The 18,621-nt window shown below is 32.6% G+C and overlaps 1 pseudogene; it reads left to right on the forward strand.

Moving 5' to 3' along the window:
- The first annotated feature begins 1,148 nt into the window (after nt 1-1,148).
- Nucleotides 1,149-1,475, forward strand: LOC147380946 (antimicrobial peptide 1 pseudogene; annotated as a pseudogene).
- The last annotated feature ends 17,146 nt before the right edge of the window (nt 1,476-18,621 follow it).

The following is an 18,621-nucleotide window of genomic DNA, read 5'->3' on the forward strand; positions in this document are numbered from 1 at the left end:
GGTTATGAACCTGTTCTTATGAAAGAAGGGGTCTAAATACCTTAATCTTTATGATGTGCAATTTGTGAGTAGGGATTAAAAATGCCAAGATTTTATTTTTAAAAAGATTTCTACCCGTACATTTTCAATCTATTTGAACTTCGATCTATTGGACGTAGAGTCTTAAGGATTTTCTGAATCAAAATTAAAGAAATGGGAGAGGGAGAGGGAGATGGGAGAACGGGGTATAATGCTTAATTTTTAAAATTCTATTCTATTCCCACCTTGAATTTGGGTTGTATTTATTGACAAATAATTTGAAGACCCCCCCCCCCCCCCCCCCAACGGGTTTTTATTTATTTATTTATTTTAAATTTTATTTTAAAGGGGGTTCAAAATAAACCTGATTTTTGATTTATGGGTTTGGTTTCAAGTTTCGATCTCAGTTTCGGTTAGATTCGATTCTCGAGGGTGGAACCCAAATTCGAACTGAAAAAAAAAAATGGATTCAGTCAATTCAGTTTTTTTTCCGATTTTGATCCCATTTGTGAATCTCGATATGGGGCGTTTTGTACAACCTTATCCAAAACCGGTAACTCCGTGTCGCAATTGCTTTCAAATCGTGGTTGCGGATCGTATTAAAATTGCCACCTCTATTTAACTTGCATGAATTTGATGTTGGATAACTATTAAGACCACTTTTTGATAATTGAAAGAAGATGAGTCGCAAAGTTAGAAAATATGGATAAAAAACAAAAGTACAGAAACCCCTTGAACAAGGTAGGCTTGCCAACCGTTCTTTAGATCCCACGTGCAAGATTCAAATCTTCTTGTGTTCCATTCGGCCATTCCAGAGAAGTCTGGCATTGTACGTACGTGTCAATCACGAAGTCAACGAATCCTTATTCCAATTTAAATGTTACAAAAGTGCTACTTTAGACAACTAACCACTAAAAAGAATTGATAACGTACTTCCTACTGCAGCATTGCATTAAAATGCTATAGAACTTTGAAACGTTTGATTGATGATTAAGTCAATAATGAAATTAAAATTGAATCTAATTGATGTACCCATCATTTCCGATACCGATGGCACACAACAAAAAAAAAACTCCGTCCTATAAATAGATAGAAGAACAGACACATCAACCTCAAATTAAACTCACACCATGGCCTCTACCAAGCCTCCTTCAGCCTTTCTTTCCACAACAACCATATTGGTGGTGCTTATGTTAATAGTCTGTGGAGCCAACCTTGTTGCTGGTAGCGAGTTTACGGTTTGGAGCGGTCCGGGTTGCGAAAACTGGGCTGTGACCCACCAGAATTGTGGGTGTAACAACATCAGACTTAATGGAGGATTCCAATTCGTGTACACCGGGCAGCCCGCAAGATTTTACAATCAGCCCGATTGCAAAGGCAGAGTGCATAGCCGGTTGGACAAACGTACTCGAAGGTGCAAGTCCTTTGGATGGAAGAGCATGTTCATCGAGTGTTGATGATCACGTCGTTGATACCACTAGTGTAGTGAGACTGGTCTTTATCATACTATATATATATATATATATGATGCAGATGTGTATTACGTATGTAAGAAGACACCATGCATGATATTGCATGAGTTTTCTACAATATTATAAATAAAACTTGAGCCAATCAACGACCCTTTTATCTCTATTTCTTTTTTTTTTTTTTTTTCTTAGTTTAGTTCAGTTCATTAGTTGATCTTAGGTGGTTCTCAAAACAGTTTTGTGGATCTTGTGTGCCTGGGATTATTGTTAATGAATTAGTAGTAGAGAAGAGTTTAAACGGTTGAATAGTGCTTGATGACATTAAAATTGACATCGTTTCACACAGTCCTTAATGTTTAGTTAGGAGAAGCATCAAAGTTTAGATATTGAGATGTACACGAAAGTTATAAGTGGTCTTTGTGGCAGATGCCACATATTTTAGTCGGTAAAGCTTTTGAGAACATCTTGAAAAAAAAAAAAAAAATTAACTCATTCCGAAACTTCTAACCCCTTAAAAAGTGTTTTACAAATTAACGATAAAAATTGACAGTTCATGATTCTTCAACTTGTAAATTAGGGTTAGAAATTTGAGAATGACCTGATTTTTTGTGAAGATGATTTTTTGTGGGTTTAGATCATCTTCACAAAAAGTTAGCTCATTTCAAAACTTCTAATTTATATTGAAAAATATTTGGTACAATGTTTAGCTCTCTTTAAAGCCTTTGAATGCTTCCCTATATATATTTTGGCTAAGCCAACAAAATAGAATATATTAAGAAGTTGAATGTACAAGGGATGAACCTAGATTAAGATACCACTCCAAAAGCCATTCTGGCATCAATAGGAAGGTCTGAAATAGATTAAAAAATACAAGAGGTTTCTCTCAAATCTCAATGGAAAAATTCGTCAAAGAATCTACCATGGAGTTGCCCTCTATGTTCAACACACCATAAAGAGGTTGAAAGAACCTCTTTGATCCCCACCAACCAATTTTAGAGTTTTCAAGCAAGATTTGCACCTTTCAACCTATTCACAATTAAAGAAGAATCAAGCTCTAAAATACTGTTGACATTCTTCTAAATGATGATTGAATATCATATAGTTTGGACATTAACGTGTTGGAGACGAGAAGTTTTCAAATTTTCCCTTAAAATGGATTAGGAAACCCAAAACAATAGGGTATTTTTGGTGTTTGCAATTGTAAGTTAATTTATTTGTTCAAATTCAATTTTTTTTAATTTACGTATATCCATTATTTTATCTTTGATACTTTTCTCATGTCGGAACACTTATTCATTAGTTCTTAGTGGGATTCAAGAAAAAATCTCTCCCAAGATTTTTTTTTTTTTTTTATACTTATTATAAATAATTGAACTTCAATCTATTAGAGATAAAGAGAGTAAGTACCACATCCTAAGGAATTTTTAAATTAAAATTATAGAAAAGAGAAATATGAAAACGGGTGAGAGGGGGTATAATGTTTAATTTTTTAATCCTATCCTACACTCACCTTGAATTTGGGTGGTATTTATTAACAAATAATTTTAAGAAAACTATTTTTTGATTCATGGGTTTGGTTCCAAGTTCTAATCCTAGTTTCAATTTGGTTCGATTCTTGAGCATGTTACCCAAATTCAAACCGAAAAAAATGGTTTAAGTCATTCTTGTGTTTTTTCGATTATGGGGTATTTTGTACACCCCTTCCCTACCCAAAACTGATAATTCCATATCGCAATCATTTTCAAGTCGTGGCCGCGGATCGTATTAAAATTGCCACCCTTACTTGGTATGCAAGAATTTGATGTTCCATAACTATTAAGACCACATTTTGATGATTGAAAGAGTATGACTCGCAAAGTTAGAAATTGTAGATAAAAAAATAAAAGTACAGAAACCCATGGAACAGGGTAGGCTTGTCATCTGTTCTTCAGATCCCCACGTGTCAGATTCATTAGAAGTCTGGCATTGTACATACGTGTCAACCACGAAATCAACAAATCCTTATTGCAATTTAAATGTAACAAAAGTGCTACTTCAGGCTACTAAGCACTAAAAAAAATTGATAATGTACTTCCTGCTGCAGTATTGCATTAAAATGCTACAGAACTTTGAAATGTTTGATTGATGATTAAGTCAATAATGAAACTAAAACTGAATCTAGTTGATGTACCCATCATTTCTCATACTCCTGTAAGTTTGATAGTAAACATATAACAAATGATAAAGAAAAAAGTATTTTACTCATAATGCTACTGGAGGTATGTAATTCTCTTGATGCAAATAATTCTAGGGTAATTTAGATATAACCCTCTGTGTTTTGCAGTGTATTTGGGAGAGACCCTTTTATTTTTGTAAACTAGAGACAAACTCCTTGACCACGGTCTTCTATGAGAGATTAACACAAAATGATCAATGAAACTAAATGAATATACATAAGTTGAGATAAAAGAACCCCAAGGGTTTGGAAGTTATTCCTTGTGATTTCATATATGAAATGGGTTCCTAAGAAACATGTACTAAACCTTAGGAAATATGTATTTTTCCTCCTAAAATAAATAAAGTTTTAATCACAAACGATTTTGTCAAATAAAACAATTTTTTAATATGGATCTTTTTTTTTTTTTTTTTTCATTCTAGAGAAGAAAAATAGATTCTCCGATAACTTTAACAATTTACGGTGGTAAAAAAGAAAAAGGCATTTCTAGTTAGATCGTTTATTTGGCTTACAATCGGCCTGATTCGAGATCTTGAATTTTGAGCTTGTAAAGGTAGGATCGAGTTTAAAAATATTTAGTTGGTTCAATTTGAGCCGAACTAGGGTCTAACAATGTTCAACCGGCTTGTTACTATTACATATATTGATATATTTTGCTAGTTTTAAAATTTTCTAAAAAAAAGTAAAAGACATTATGAAATAATAAATTTACTTGTATATCTATGTGTTTTTCAACCATAGTGAAAATTAAATCATTATCTTGATTTAAAATAGTATCAAACAACCCCAAATAATATATTGAAAAGTACATAAATTTAATATTAATATAAATTTTGATATCAACTCTTAACCAAACCCAATCAATTAGGGCCTAAAATGGACTTAGCCGACCAGCTCTAGAGTTTCCAAGCAAGATTTGCACTTTTCAACCTATTCACAATTAAAGAAGAATCAAGCTCTAAAATGAGGTTGACATTCCTCTAAATGATGATTGAATATCATATCGTTTGGGCGTTAGCATGTTGGAGACGAGAAGTGTTCAAATTTTCCCTTAAAAAGGATTAGGAGACTCCAAAACAACATGGTATTTTTGGTGTTCGCAATTGTAAGTTATCGTTGCTTTATTTGTTCAAATTCAATTTCTTTAATTTATGTATGCCCATTATTATATCTTTGAGCACCGTTCTCATGTCGGAACACTTGTCCATTAGTTCTTGGTGGGATTCAAGAAAAAATCTACCATGAGAATTAATAAATTGGAGTGTACTAAAACGACATGATTGTTGCCAATTCAAGTCTGCATGTTATGTTGGTGAGATTTGGGGAAATTTTTTTATTTTTCTTATTATGGAAATCCCCACCCTACGGGTGAGACTAATCCCACGTCACACACACCACCCCCTCGGAAAGTCCTACATGCAAATGGTTAAGTTGAGGGTCAACCAGACCTTAGAGAGTGGCCCAAAGGAATTCATAGTATCATAAGGTTTTGAAATCTTGACTTACCCTTCAAGGGGAAAAAGTATATATATATATATATGTTGGTGTTGGAGTTTGTATTATTAGTTCTTTATGATTGGAAGAAGCATCAATAGTACTCATTATTTTTCTATTGTTCTTTGTTAATGAATTTGAAGGAAGGAAAATGAATTGTTTGTGTTGGAGTAATTAGTTATGTTGCATTTAAAATATGGTTAGATTGATTTGATTGAGATTTATTAGGGATAGAATTTATCTCTAGATATAATTTGATTTCTATAAAACCCTATTAGGATTACTTACGTTATTTTCTAAGAGAATCAATAATATCTCATTCTTCCATATATATGTTATCAAAGCAGCCAAAATAATCACCCTTTCATCATTCAATGGAGTCTAAATACCTATATCCATCTCATCTCAATGTTGCTAATTTTGTTTCTCTCAATTATCACATAACTTTCTATTGTGGGAAACACATATACTCTCATTGATTGAGAGTCAAGATCTACTTGGATTTATTAATGGAGAGACACCAATGTCAAAATTGAGAAGCGAAATCTGCCGATGAAGGAGAAGGACTTCTTAATCTAGACTTAATGTCATGGATTCGCACCAATAGACTTGTGAAAGCATGGATCACTGAAACTTTCTCAGAAGATGTTTTTGTTCTGATTATAGGTTTAAAAACCTCACACGAAGTATGCAATGGATTGGAAAATTCCTTTGCACAAAACTCTCAAGCTCAAGAGTTTGAATTATTGTCAAAGATGCAAAATCTAAAGAAGGGTACATCATCTCTTTCCAAATATTTGAGCGCAGTCAAATCAATATGTGATTAATTGAACTACTAATCGGTCTATGGAACTACTAAATTGAGTTCATTGTGATTTATGGAAAGTTGCTCCTATTACTTCAATTCAAGGTTTTTGGTATTATGTTGTTTTTGTTGATGATTTCTCTCGATATATTAGATTTTATCTGTTAAAGAGTGTTGGTTGTTTTGGGCATTCATGTGGACCCAATTCATATTTTTCACATATTAAGACTTCTCTTGGAATCAGAGTCCTAATAAAATTGAGTCCCTATCTATATAGAGACTATAATTTTATTTCTAATATTTATATCAATAAATAGATAAGAATTGAGGATGTGAAAAAAAAACAACTAAAAATAGAAATTTCTCTCAATAATTTTCTTCTCTCTAAGAAGGCAATTTTTTGGATTTCTATAAAAAAAGGCCTTAGGATTTAAGGCATGGAAATAGTGATTGCTCTAGAAACATCGACATGACAGATATTTTTTTTATTTCCGATCTCCGATGATCGACTCAATGTGACACAACTCAAGGATTGGATCTCCGCTGCGACAATAGTATGTTCCCTAAAAATCCTAATATTGGTATCAAAACCTAATTTATTTCTTGCTTCGTTGTTAAAAAAAAAAACCTAAATCGATTTTTTAATAAGATCGAACAAAAACCTAAGTTCTCTTTTGATAAATTATTTTTTAAAATCGTTTTTGGAAAGAAACTTAGAGTTTTTGATTCTCGATTGATTTTGGCTAAGAAATTTGAGGGTTTTTCTTCGAATGGTCGTCGAACACTAAGAATACCCTATTTGTTGAAGTTCATAATAAAATAAATTAAAAAGGGGGAAGAAGGAGGTAGGATAAGAAAATTAAATGAAGAACATGAAAAGAAATCAGATCAGACTCACCTGATCTGTCATTTTTGTGCGATGAGCATGGATCGAACTGATCTGAATTTAGTCGCGCTATGATTGCGCCTCAAATCTATGCAAAGGATGCCTCAGATCCATGTTGTGGTTGCTCTTGGATCAAAGCTCCAACGTGGCAGAGGTTGCTGTTTGATTGTGAAACTCTCCAAGTTCCCCTTCTATCATCTTCTTCTCCTCCTCTTCAAAATCGATCTTGAGTCATCTACAATGGCTTGGGTTCCTCTTTCATCCTTAGCCTTAATAAGTCATTTTTTTTTTTTTATGGTTAATGGTTCTGTAAGAAGAAATGAAGAAGAAAGAGTCCAACAGATTGGAGTGTTTAGTATTGATCTTAAAATTCAAATGCTATTTTATTTGCATATTTTGGTACATGTTCTGTAATAATTTTTGTAGAATCATTGTCGGTACAAAATTTATCAAATTCATTAAAGAACACTAGGGAAAGGATACATTATGATACACACAAGTTGATATGGTAAAGATTCTTCAAAATCATGAATTTCTTCCCTTATACATTTTATTACTTGTCAAAGAGATTTTTTTAGTACATGATTTTTTAATCCAAAAATCATCACTACGTGTATTTGTAATTGGCACCATTCATTTAAAAAAAAAAAAAATGGTATGAATAGTCACCCAAATAATAATTTGAAGAAAAATCGATTTTTAATGGAATAGTGATTCTCGTATGGATATGAAATCAATCTACCTAAGATCTAAGTAAGAGTTTGGTTAGAGAGAGGGGTGCATAAGGTCAAGGAAAGTGTTACGCACTCCACTCTCTCCATCAAAATGTGATAATCTTAAACGTCATGGTCATTTTAGAAAAAAAAAGGTTGAAAATACGATTTGTACTCCTAAAAGAAGGAGACATTACTTGTGGTCTAAGTCATAAGAATCACCACATTGAGAGAGGGAATCTAAATTTTGACATGAATTTAAAATCAAATAATTTTGATTTTTTTTTTTTTATTTTAAAGGTTATGAACCTGTTCTTATGAAAGAAGGAGTCCAAATACCTTAACCTTTATGATGTGCAATTTGTCAGTAGGGATTAAAAATGATAAGATTTTATTTTTAAAAAGACTTCAACCCCTACATTTTCAATCTATTTGAACTTCGATCTATCAAACGTAGGGTCTTAAGGGTTTTCTGAATCAAAATTAAAGATGTGAGAGAGGTAGATAGGAGAGGGAGATGGAGATGGAGATGGAGATGGGAGAACGGGGTATAATGCTTAAGTTTTAAAATCCTATTTTATCTCCATCTTGAATTTGGATGCTATTTATTGACAAATAATTTTAAGAAAATTGTTTTTTTAAATAAAAAATTTACCCTCCTTCCCCTTCCTAACGTTTTCTTTTGTTTTATTTATTTATTTATTATTTTTTTTAATTTTTTTTAAAGGAGAGGCTAAAAAAAAAAAAAACCTGATTTTTGGTTTATGGTTTAAGTTTCAAGTTTCGATTCTCGAGGTGGAACCCAAATTCGAACTGGAAAAAAAAAAAGGAGTCAGTCAATTCAGCTTTTTTCCGATTTTCATCCCATATGTGAATCCCGATATGGGGCGTTTTGTACAACCTTATCCAAAACCGATAACTCCCTATCGCAATCGCTTTCAATTCGACGTGGCGGATCGTATTAAAATTGCCACCTCTATGAAGTATGCATGAATTTGATGTTGGATAACTATTAAGACCAGTTTTTTGATGATTGAAAGAATATGAGTCGCAAAGTTAGAAATTATGGATAAAAAACAAATGAACAGAAACCCATGAAACAAGGTAGGCTTGCCAACTGTTCTTTCGATCCCACGTGCAAGATTCAAATCTTCTTGTGCTACTTTTGACAACTAAGCACTAAAAAGAATTAATAACGTACTTCCTCTGCAGTATTGAATTAAAATGCTACAGAACTTTGTAACGTTGATTGCTGATTAAGTCAATAATGAAACTGAAACTAAATCTAATTGATGTACCCATCATTTTCCATAGTCCTGTAAGCTTGATAGCACACATATAACAAATGATCAAGAAAAAGTATTTTACTCATAATGCTACTGGAGGTAAGCAATTCTCTTGATGCAAATAATTCTAGGGTAATTTAGGCATAACCCTCTGTGTTTTGCTACGTATTTGGGAGAGACCCTTTTATTTTTGTAAACTAGAGACAAACTCCTTGACCACGGTCTTTCTATGAGAGATTAACACAAAATGATCAATGAAACTAAATGAATATACTTACATTGAGACTAAAGAACTCCAAGGGTTTGGAAGTTGTTCCTTGTGATTTCATATATGAAATGGGTTCCTAAGAAACATGTACTAAGCCTTAGGAAATATGAATTTTTCCTCCTAAAATAAATAAAGTTTTAATCACAAATGATTTTGTCAAATAAAACAATTTTTTAATATGGATTTTTTTTTTCTTTTTAGAGATGAAAAATAGATTCTCCAATAACTCTAAAAATTTACTGTGGTAAAAAAGAAAAAGACATTTCTAGTTAGATCGACAATTTGGGTTACAATTAGCTCACGTTATGGTTTCTTCAATGAAAGTAATTTTCTTTTTACTCAACTCACTTCTAATGTTGATCAGGAAAATAATGATTTATCTACCACTACGAGTGGATTGATCCTTGCAGCTTACCTATCTCTACCATGTTGAAGTAATTCCAACCCCATGTTGGCCCTCCTATTGAACCAAATTCTCATAATGACATTCCTCAACACATCTTACCCAACCAACCAATCCAACCATCACCAACCAATAGTCCCATTCTCAATCATTCTACAACTATTCCTATTTCTTATGATACCATTTCTCCTCCCAATCCGCATCCTCCTCACTAAAAGCAAGGTACCTAACGAATGAACCAATCCCTCCTAGAATCTATACTCATGTATCTCAATACCATCTCTTGCAACAGTGTAATCCTTAAATTAAGGATTCACATCCTACAAAATTTGTCTATAAAAGGACGACCAATGTACTTGTCATTAATATAAGAGAACGAGGAAAATAAAATCTATTTTTAAATCTATTTTGTTATTTAAAATTCTCTAGTTTGGTCTTTAATTGTCCCTCCATTGTTAATTGGTCTGTCATATTTTATATCTTTCTTTGCAATACAATAGCACTTATCGTCATCTGCTGTCCATCATCAAGGGCGAATCATACTTGTACCAATTAATCATCTATCCATCAATAGTACACACCAATCAACATTTCCTTTTCTCCATCGATACAATTTTCCAATTAAAATGTTTTGGACTATTTCCCATTTAATTGAATGATCTACACAATGGTTGATTCAATCTTGCATTTGAGTTAGAATTGAAAGGGATAATGATCTATACATGGGTTTATTCAATTGTGCATTTGAGGTAGACTTGAAAGGAAAAACAATGTGTGGTTGTTGAGGTGGAGTTGTTGACTAGAAGCCAATTTTGGTACTTGAATCGCTATGAGCCCAAATTGCACCATTTTCTTTAAAAAACTAGGGAAGGGATACATTCTATGCACATGATGCTAGGATAAAGATTTTTGAAAATCATGGACTATTTCCATTACACATTTTGTTAGAGTCATGTTGGAGTGACCTCAAGTTGGAAACCTCATATCACACTTCTTGAGGTGAAAGTGGATAACAACCATAGATACTTTTTCACTTGTATCTCGATGAAAAAGCATCTATGGTTCCCATACACTTTCACGTCAAGAAGTGCGATATGAGATTTTAGCCTAAGGTCACTTCAACATTATTCATTTTGTTATTTGGCAAAGAGAACTTATACAGATAAAATTATGACTTTATTTTCTATTATTATATGTAGATATTTAGATGCATTAATTGATTCATAAAATTCAATAAAATTTTAATAAAACTAATTAATATGAATTTTGGTCAAGAATACTCACCCTTTTTTCAATATGATTTCTAGCCATTGTATTCGAACAATTTCATGGGTTGAGAAACACACAAATTAATGGCTAGAAATCATCATCATCAACAAGGATGACTTTTGTTGTTGTTGTTGTTGTTGTGTAGGCCCACGATAAGGTAGCCTAACATGTATGAAATGGCTAGAAATCATAATAGGTAAATATGATTTTTTTTTTTTTTTTGGTATGTATGTATGTGTTTGGAGGCCCCCATAAGGTTAGCCTAATATGTAGGAGTGCCAATGGGTCAAGACATCGAATTGTGCTTTGCTATCATGAAAATTTATTGAACCCAAACCTGACCAATTTAATAATCGTGTCAAAAACTTAAACCCGAACTTGACTTATATATTAAAAAAGGTAAACCAACGGGTGTTGGGTGCAATGGCCAAGGCATCCCTTGAAAAAAGGAGCGGTCTTGAATTCAAGCCTCTCATTGGGGATTTATCCCTACTTACTTGATATGTGGGGTATATTGCATGTACTCAAGGGATTTGGTCAAGATATGGTGCTTTAAAAAGCCAGTTACCTCGCCCTACTAGTCAGGTCTAACGGCCTGGAACTCTCGTCATAATATATATATATATTAAAAAAGGTAACCTTACCCGACCAATGTAGCTTGTTTGATAAAATTTTAATTTTAATTAAAAAAATTAGTTCCATTTCCAACCATCAAAATAAAATAACGTTACTAAAAATAAAGTCACACAATCATAAATCAATATCATCCAACTTAAATTAAGTATCACAAAACATAAATTAAATATTATTTTAAAAAAAATCAAAAGTTCTTCGAATTGTGTCCTCTACATCCATGTGTCATCGAAACATATTTTTGAATGCTGCAATGCAGCCAGAAACTTCCCCTACTTTAGTAAGAAAAGGGTTTTTCTTTCACAAAATTCTAATAAAGAAATGATAATTTTAAAAATCTTTAAATAATTATTGAGTTTTGAGATACTTTCTATAACAATTGTGATAATATGACTTGCCATGTGGCATATTCAAATGACTCTAAGATGTGACAAGCTCGGATATCGTAGATTTGAACACCTCAGGATGCATGATTGTACTTTTCCATAAATAAGTGTATCCTGAGGGAATCATATATCCCGAAACATATATATCTACAGTTCCTGACTCGTCCATGTAATGTAGTCTTTTGAGTATGTCATGTTTAAGTTGTAGATAATAATAAAATAATAATAAAATAAAGACTTTGGCAAGCAAGGGTCGAACTTTAGAGACAACGTTAATCCAAAGTTATTTTTATTTCCAATCCAATTTAAATTTATGTAAGCAAATTAAAAACAAATTTGAAAATAATTATCTAAATTAATACATTAAAGAAAAATGATTTAAAATATGATGGAGAAGTGTAGATCAATCAAATCCACCTTCACAAGTTTTATCAATGATTTTTGGTCCTCTATTTATCTCGATTCACTACACAAAGTTAATGTTTGTAGATCGAAAAATCAAAAGAAATGAGATTAAATATATGCGATAAATTGAGCCAATATTATTGGACAAATATTAATTGTTCTCTGTGAAGCATGGTTTATCTAAAACTTATCAAAAAAATAAACTATCAAAACTTTGAGAAACAATCAATAGTAAACCCAAAAATATCTACTTAATAATTATCACAATAAAACGATTAAGCAATTTTGAGAACAATAAAACTATTGACAAAATCTTGCTCTGACTTCCTCAACCGATCTAACGGAGAAGTTAGCCGATGATCATTGCAAAAACAATAAAATAAAGTAAAATAAGCATAATGTAAAAGAGAAATAAAAGATGAGAGAAAAATTTTATTGCTTCTTGAACTTCGAAACGACAATGGTTCTTTGATTACAACTTCTTCTTTTAAACAAAAACTAGAAACAAAATTAGAAAGGAAAAGCTACTATTCTTTTACTTATATAGATATATAGAGCTCCCTATTTTACAAATATCATTTAAGCTCAAGTTTGATCTTCTATTTATAGATACCAGATTAGGGTTTCTAGGAGAATTAAGGTTTTTAGGATTTCACAAACTTTCCGTTGTTGCAAAAATTCACAAACCTTAATTCATTACGAAGCATTTATAGCCACCATGCTTCTGCAAAAATCTCGAGGTTTAACTCCTCGACACTACCGAGGTGCCCTTGTTGACTAAGGTGGTGTAGTAAAATTTGGCCTGATGGACCTGAATTTTAGTCCTTAATTTTATTTCAGATTCTAGATTATAATGGTATCTTCGGATTTTTTGAATTGCTCTTGAAAATTTACGATTTTTTCCTGTTACACAAAAATAATAATAATTAATTCTAAAATACACTATTTTGTTAAAATCAATAATTATTATAGACATTATGTCTAATAAGGGGATTTAGTGTACAATTTATCCGTAAAGTTCATGCAATAAGGACTCTAACCTATCACTCTTAATTTTTCAGTACACTTGACGGTATGCCATTGGTTCTTCAACTTAACACATAAAATTCGAACAATAAATCTCTATTCCTAAGAAACATGTACTAAAAAATAATTTCCAATAACTAAAAATATTTACAGAGTAACTGAGAAATAATGTTTCTAGTAAGATTGTCAATTTGGCTTACAACCTAGCCAGTTTGTTTGAAAAAATAAGATTTGGGAGTTGGGACATTGATTTTGAGTTTGTAAAGGTGGGCCCAGCTTAAAATTCGAGAGCCAAACTAGGGATCTAGTAATGTTCAACCTGGCTCGCTACTATCACATATATTGATGTACTTCGTTAGTTTTATAATTTTGTAAAAAATAAAAATATATTATAAAATAATAAATTCACATGTATTTCTATATGTTTTTCAACTGTAATGAAGGTTGAATCCTTATCTTGATTAAAAATAGTATTAAACAACTTCAAAGTGCATGGATTTTATATTAATATAAAACCCGAACCCGAAGTCAATCTTAATCTAGCCCAACCAATTAGGGCATGAAATGGATTTAGCTGACTTAGTCCTTATAGGGTGGCGGCTAGGGCTAATCTAGAATACAACCTTCTTTAGGGCTCATCCAAGCTCGGCCTTGATCAGCCCATTGACAGTCTTAGATTTTTAGCAGGAAGTTGGAGATGGAGTTTTCCGAATGATTTCATCAGTCTTTTAGTAAAGACCACAGTCAAGGAGTATGTCATCAGTTTAAAAGTAGAGAGGCTTCTCTGAATCACCCATTATTCCAAGTTCAAAGTTCTAACATAAGCCAATTATCGATCTTGTATGACAATTTTGTCCCATTCTTACCACGATAAAGTTGGCCCACCCTATCAACTCTGCCTATAAATAGAGAAGAGAAGTGAAGGGCTTAACACACACACACACACACACACACACACACCAACCTCTCTCATAACACTACACTCACACCATGGCCAAGTCTCCTTCAACCTCTGTTTCCACAGCAACCTTAATGGTGGTGCTAATGCTAGTAATCTATGAAGCCAACCTTGTGGCTGGTAGCCACTTTAGGGTTTGGAGCGGTCCGGGTTGCAGCAACCAGGCCACAACCCACAGCAATTGTGGGTGTAACTTCATCCGCTACCATGGAGGATACCGGTTCGAGTACACTGGGCAGACCGCAGCCCTTTACAATCAGCCCAATTGCCAAGGCGTAGCACATACCCGGTTGAACAACAATGCTGAAGGGTGCCATTCATTTGGATGGAAGAGCATCTTCATTCAGTGTTAATCACGTAGTTGATAGTCGATATAACTAGACTGGTCTTTATCATACTATATATAAAACAGATGTGTAGTATGTATGTAATAAGAAGACAACATGCATGATATTGCATGAGTTGTCTAAAATATATTAAATAAAACTTGGGCCAGTCAACCCTTTTAATTCTATTTTCTGTTTTTTTTCTTAGTTTTAAAGTTGATCTCAGGTGGTTCTTAAAAAGGTTTATGGATCATGTGTGCTTGGGATGGTTCTAAAAGAGTTCCTATCTGGTAAATTACATGATATTTCATAAGGAAAATTATATCCCTATATATGAATTCTAAAGGAATGGATTCCTAGGAAACCCGTGTTTTTCCTAACATCTCAGCCATAAGTTTGGTTGTAGGTTAGAGGAGCAACTAAGTGTTTGTGTCAAGTTTTTTCATGCATCGTGTGATATCTTAACAATATATAATTTTCATCACTACTACAAAAAAAAAGTCTAGACCTAACTTTTTTTTCTTGAAATAGACATCAATTTTTGGAAAAATGACTTCTTGGAAAAGACATCAACTTTTTCCCCCCTGGAATATATAATAATGTCTTTACCATGGAGATCACCATCACCAAATTAAAGATCATTTCATTCAGACCTATTTTATCAGAAAAAAGAATGAGTTAGAAAATTTCTAGGTCGTATATTAATGTTGTTGGAATATCCAGGAAGAGAATTTTTTACATGGATCATTTCTATGAGTGGAATATCATCTTCATCAAAGTTGAGCGATTCAGCCATCTTTTTTTTATCAGTAAGTTGGGGTTGAAGGGACTCCTCCCTTTTTATGCAAAATTAAACTCAAACATAGTTACAAATTAGATCTTCATACAATATATTTGAGAGCTCTTGAGGTAAAAGAGGATACATCATCAAAACTCAAAATCTCATTTATCACAACACCAAGTTTTGCTAGGTAATCCGTAGCTCTATTGGCTTCCCTCCAGTAGAACTCAAAAATACATGAAGTACACATTCTTGTTTGTCGTACCTCTATGACTAATTCTTTATACAGCCAAGCACAACTACAATTGTTATTTGACATCTCAATTCCATACAACAGTTGCACTTTGGATCGGACCAATTCAAGAACCAAACCTAATCAAACGAAGGCATTTCAGATTGGTTTGATTCGATTTTTTAACTCATTGGTTCAATTCTAATTTAGATTTATAATTTTAGATGAAATAGTGATTCTCGTATGGATAGAAAATGAATCTACCTAAGATTTAGGTAAGAGTTTAATAAGGTCAGGGGAAGGTGTAACACACCCTTCTCTCTCCAATAAAAGCTGATAACCTTAAAATACATGATCATTTTAGAAAAAAAATTAAAAATTAAAAATTAAAAATACGATTTATTCCCCTAAAAAAAAGAGACATTAATTTGGTTATAAGTCATGAGATTCACCTCATTGATAAAGAGAATTTTAATTTTAACATTAACTTAAAATCAAAGTTAATCGGACGTAGATTTGTACCTCTAAAAAAAGGAGACATTAATTTTGGTATAAGTCATGAAAATCACCTTATTGAGAAAAAGAATTTTAATTTTAACATTAATTTAAAGTCAAAGTTAATCGGATGTAGAGAGGGTAAGCATCATATCTTAAGAGTTTTCTAAATCAAAATTAAAGAAGTGAGAAAATGGTATAACGCTTAATTTTTAAAATCCTATTCTACACCCACCTTGAATTTGAGTGGTATTTATTGAATTTGAGAGGTTTTAAAAATTAAAAAAATTATGGGTTTGATTTCAAGTTTCAATCGCAGTTTCAGTTAGATTTGATTCTCGAGGGTGGAACCCAAATTCGAACTGAAAATAAAAAATGGATTTAGTAAATTCCAATATTTTTTTTCCCGATTTCGATCCCAATTGTGAATCCCGATATCGGGCATTTTGTACAACCCTACCCAAAACCGGTAACTACGTATCGCAATCGCTTTCAAATCGTGGTTGCGGATCGTATTAAAATTGCCACCTCTATTTAGTATTCATGAATTTGATGTTGGATAACTATTAAGACCAGTTTTTGATGATTGAAAGAATATGAGTCGCAAAGTTAGAAATTATGGATAAAAAAACAAAAGTACGGAAACCTATGGAGAAGGTAGCCTTGCCATCTGTTCTTTGGATCCCCACGTGTCAGATTCGTTTGCCATTCGTGAGAAATCTGGCATTGTACATACGTGTCAACCACGAAATCAACGAATCCTTATCGCAATTTAAATGTTACAAAAGTGCTATTTAGGATACTAACCACTAAAAAAATTGATAACGTACTTCCTGCTGCAGTATTGCATTAAAATGCTACAGAACATTGAAACGTTCGATTGATGATTAAGTCAATAATAAAACTGAAACTGAATCTAGTTGATGTACCCATCATTTCCCATACTCCAGTAAGTCTAATAGCACACATATAACAAATGATCAAGAAAATGTATTTTACTTATAATGCTACTGGAGGTATGCAATTCTCTTGATGCAAATAACTCTAGGGTTTTTTAGATATAACCCTCTGTGTTTTGCTGTGTATTTGGGAGAGACCCTTTTATTTTTGTAAACTAGTGACAAACTCCTTGACCACGGTCTTCTATGAGGGATTAACACAAAACGATTAGAGAAACTAAATGAATATACTTAAGTTGAGACAAAAGAACCTCAAGGGTTTGGAAGTTTTTCCTTGTGATTTCATATATGAAACGGCTTCCTAAGAAACATGTACTAAACCTTAGGAAATATGAATTTTTCCTCCTAAAATAAAGAAAGTTTTAATCACAAATGATTTTGTCAAATAAAACAATTTTTTAATATGGATTTTTAATTTTTTTTTTTCATTTTAAAGAATAAAAATAGATTCTCCAATAACTTTAAAAATTTACGGTGGTAAAAAAGAAAAAGGCATTTCTAGTTGGATTATCTATTTGGCTTACAACTGGCCTGATTCGAGATCTTGAATTTTGAGCTTGCAAAGGTAGGGTCGAGTTTAAAAAAATTTAGTTGGTTCAATTTGAACCGAACTAGGGGTCTAACAATGTTCAACCAACTTGTTACTATTACATATATTGATATATTTTGCTAGTTTTATAATTTTCTAAAAAAGTAAAAGACATTATAAAATAATAAATTTACTCATATATCTATCTATTTTTCAACTATAATGAAAATTAAATCATTATCTTGATTTAAAATAGCATCAAACAATCCCGAATAATATTTTGAAAAGTACATAAATTTAATATTAATATAAATTTTTAAATCAACTCTTAACCAAACCCAATCAATCAGGGCCTAAAATGGGCTTAGCCCACTATAATACTAATTGGGTGGGGGGGGGGGGGGGGGGGGTGGTAATCTTAGATACAACCCCCTCTTAAGGAATGGGTTAGGGCTCATCAAAGTGCGGCCTGAACCAGCTCATTGACAGTCCATAGCAAGAAATTGAAGATGGAGCTTTTCGGACATTTTTTAAGTCTTTAATTAAAGACCACAGTCCAGAGGTTTGCAGTCAATTTAAAAATACAGAGTGGGGGTTCTCTTAATCACCTATCATTATTGATTATTTAAAGTTCTAACATAGAGTCATAGACCATCATTGATTATTCAAAGTTCAAACATGCCCCGATTGTCGGCTTCTATTGCAATTTGTGGAAAATTACCTGATCAACTCCGTCCTATATCGACCTTAACGGAGGATTCCAGTTTGTGTACACTGGGGGCAGACTGCGACCTTTTACAATCAGCCCAATTGCAAGGGCAAAGTGCACACCCAGTTGGACAAACGTACTCGAAGGTGCCGCTGCTTTGGATGGAAGATCATGTTCATCAAGTGTTGATGATCACGTCGTTGATACCACTAGTGTAGTGAGACTGGTTTTTATCATACTATATATATGATACAGATGTGTAGTATGTATGTAAGACGACACCATGCATGATATTGCATGAGTTTTCTACAATATCATAGATAAAACTTGAGCCAATCAACGACCCTTTTATCTCT

Source organism: Akebia trifoliata, unplaced genomic scaffold, assembly GCF_017979445.1.
Source record: "Akebia trifoliata isolate Shusen 1 unplaced genomic scaffold, ASM1797944v1 Contig00864, whole genome shotgun sequence".
Taxonomy (NCBI): domain Eukaryota; kingdom Viridiplantae; phylum Streptophyta; class Magnoliopsida; order Ranunculales; family Lardizabalaceae; genus Akebia; species Akebia trifoliata.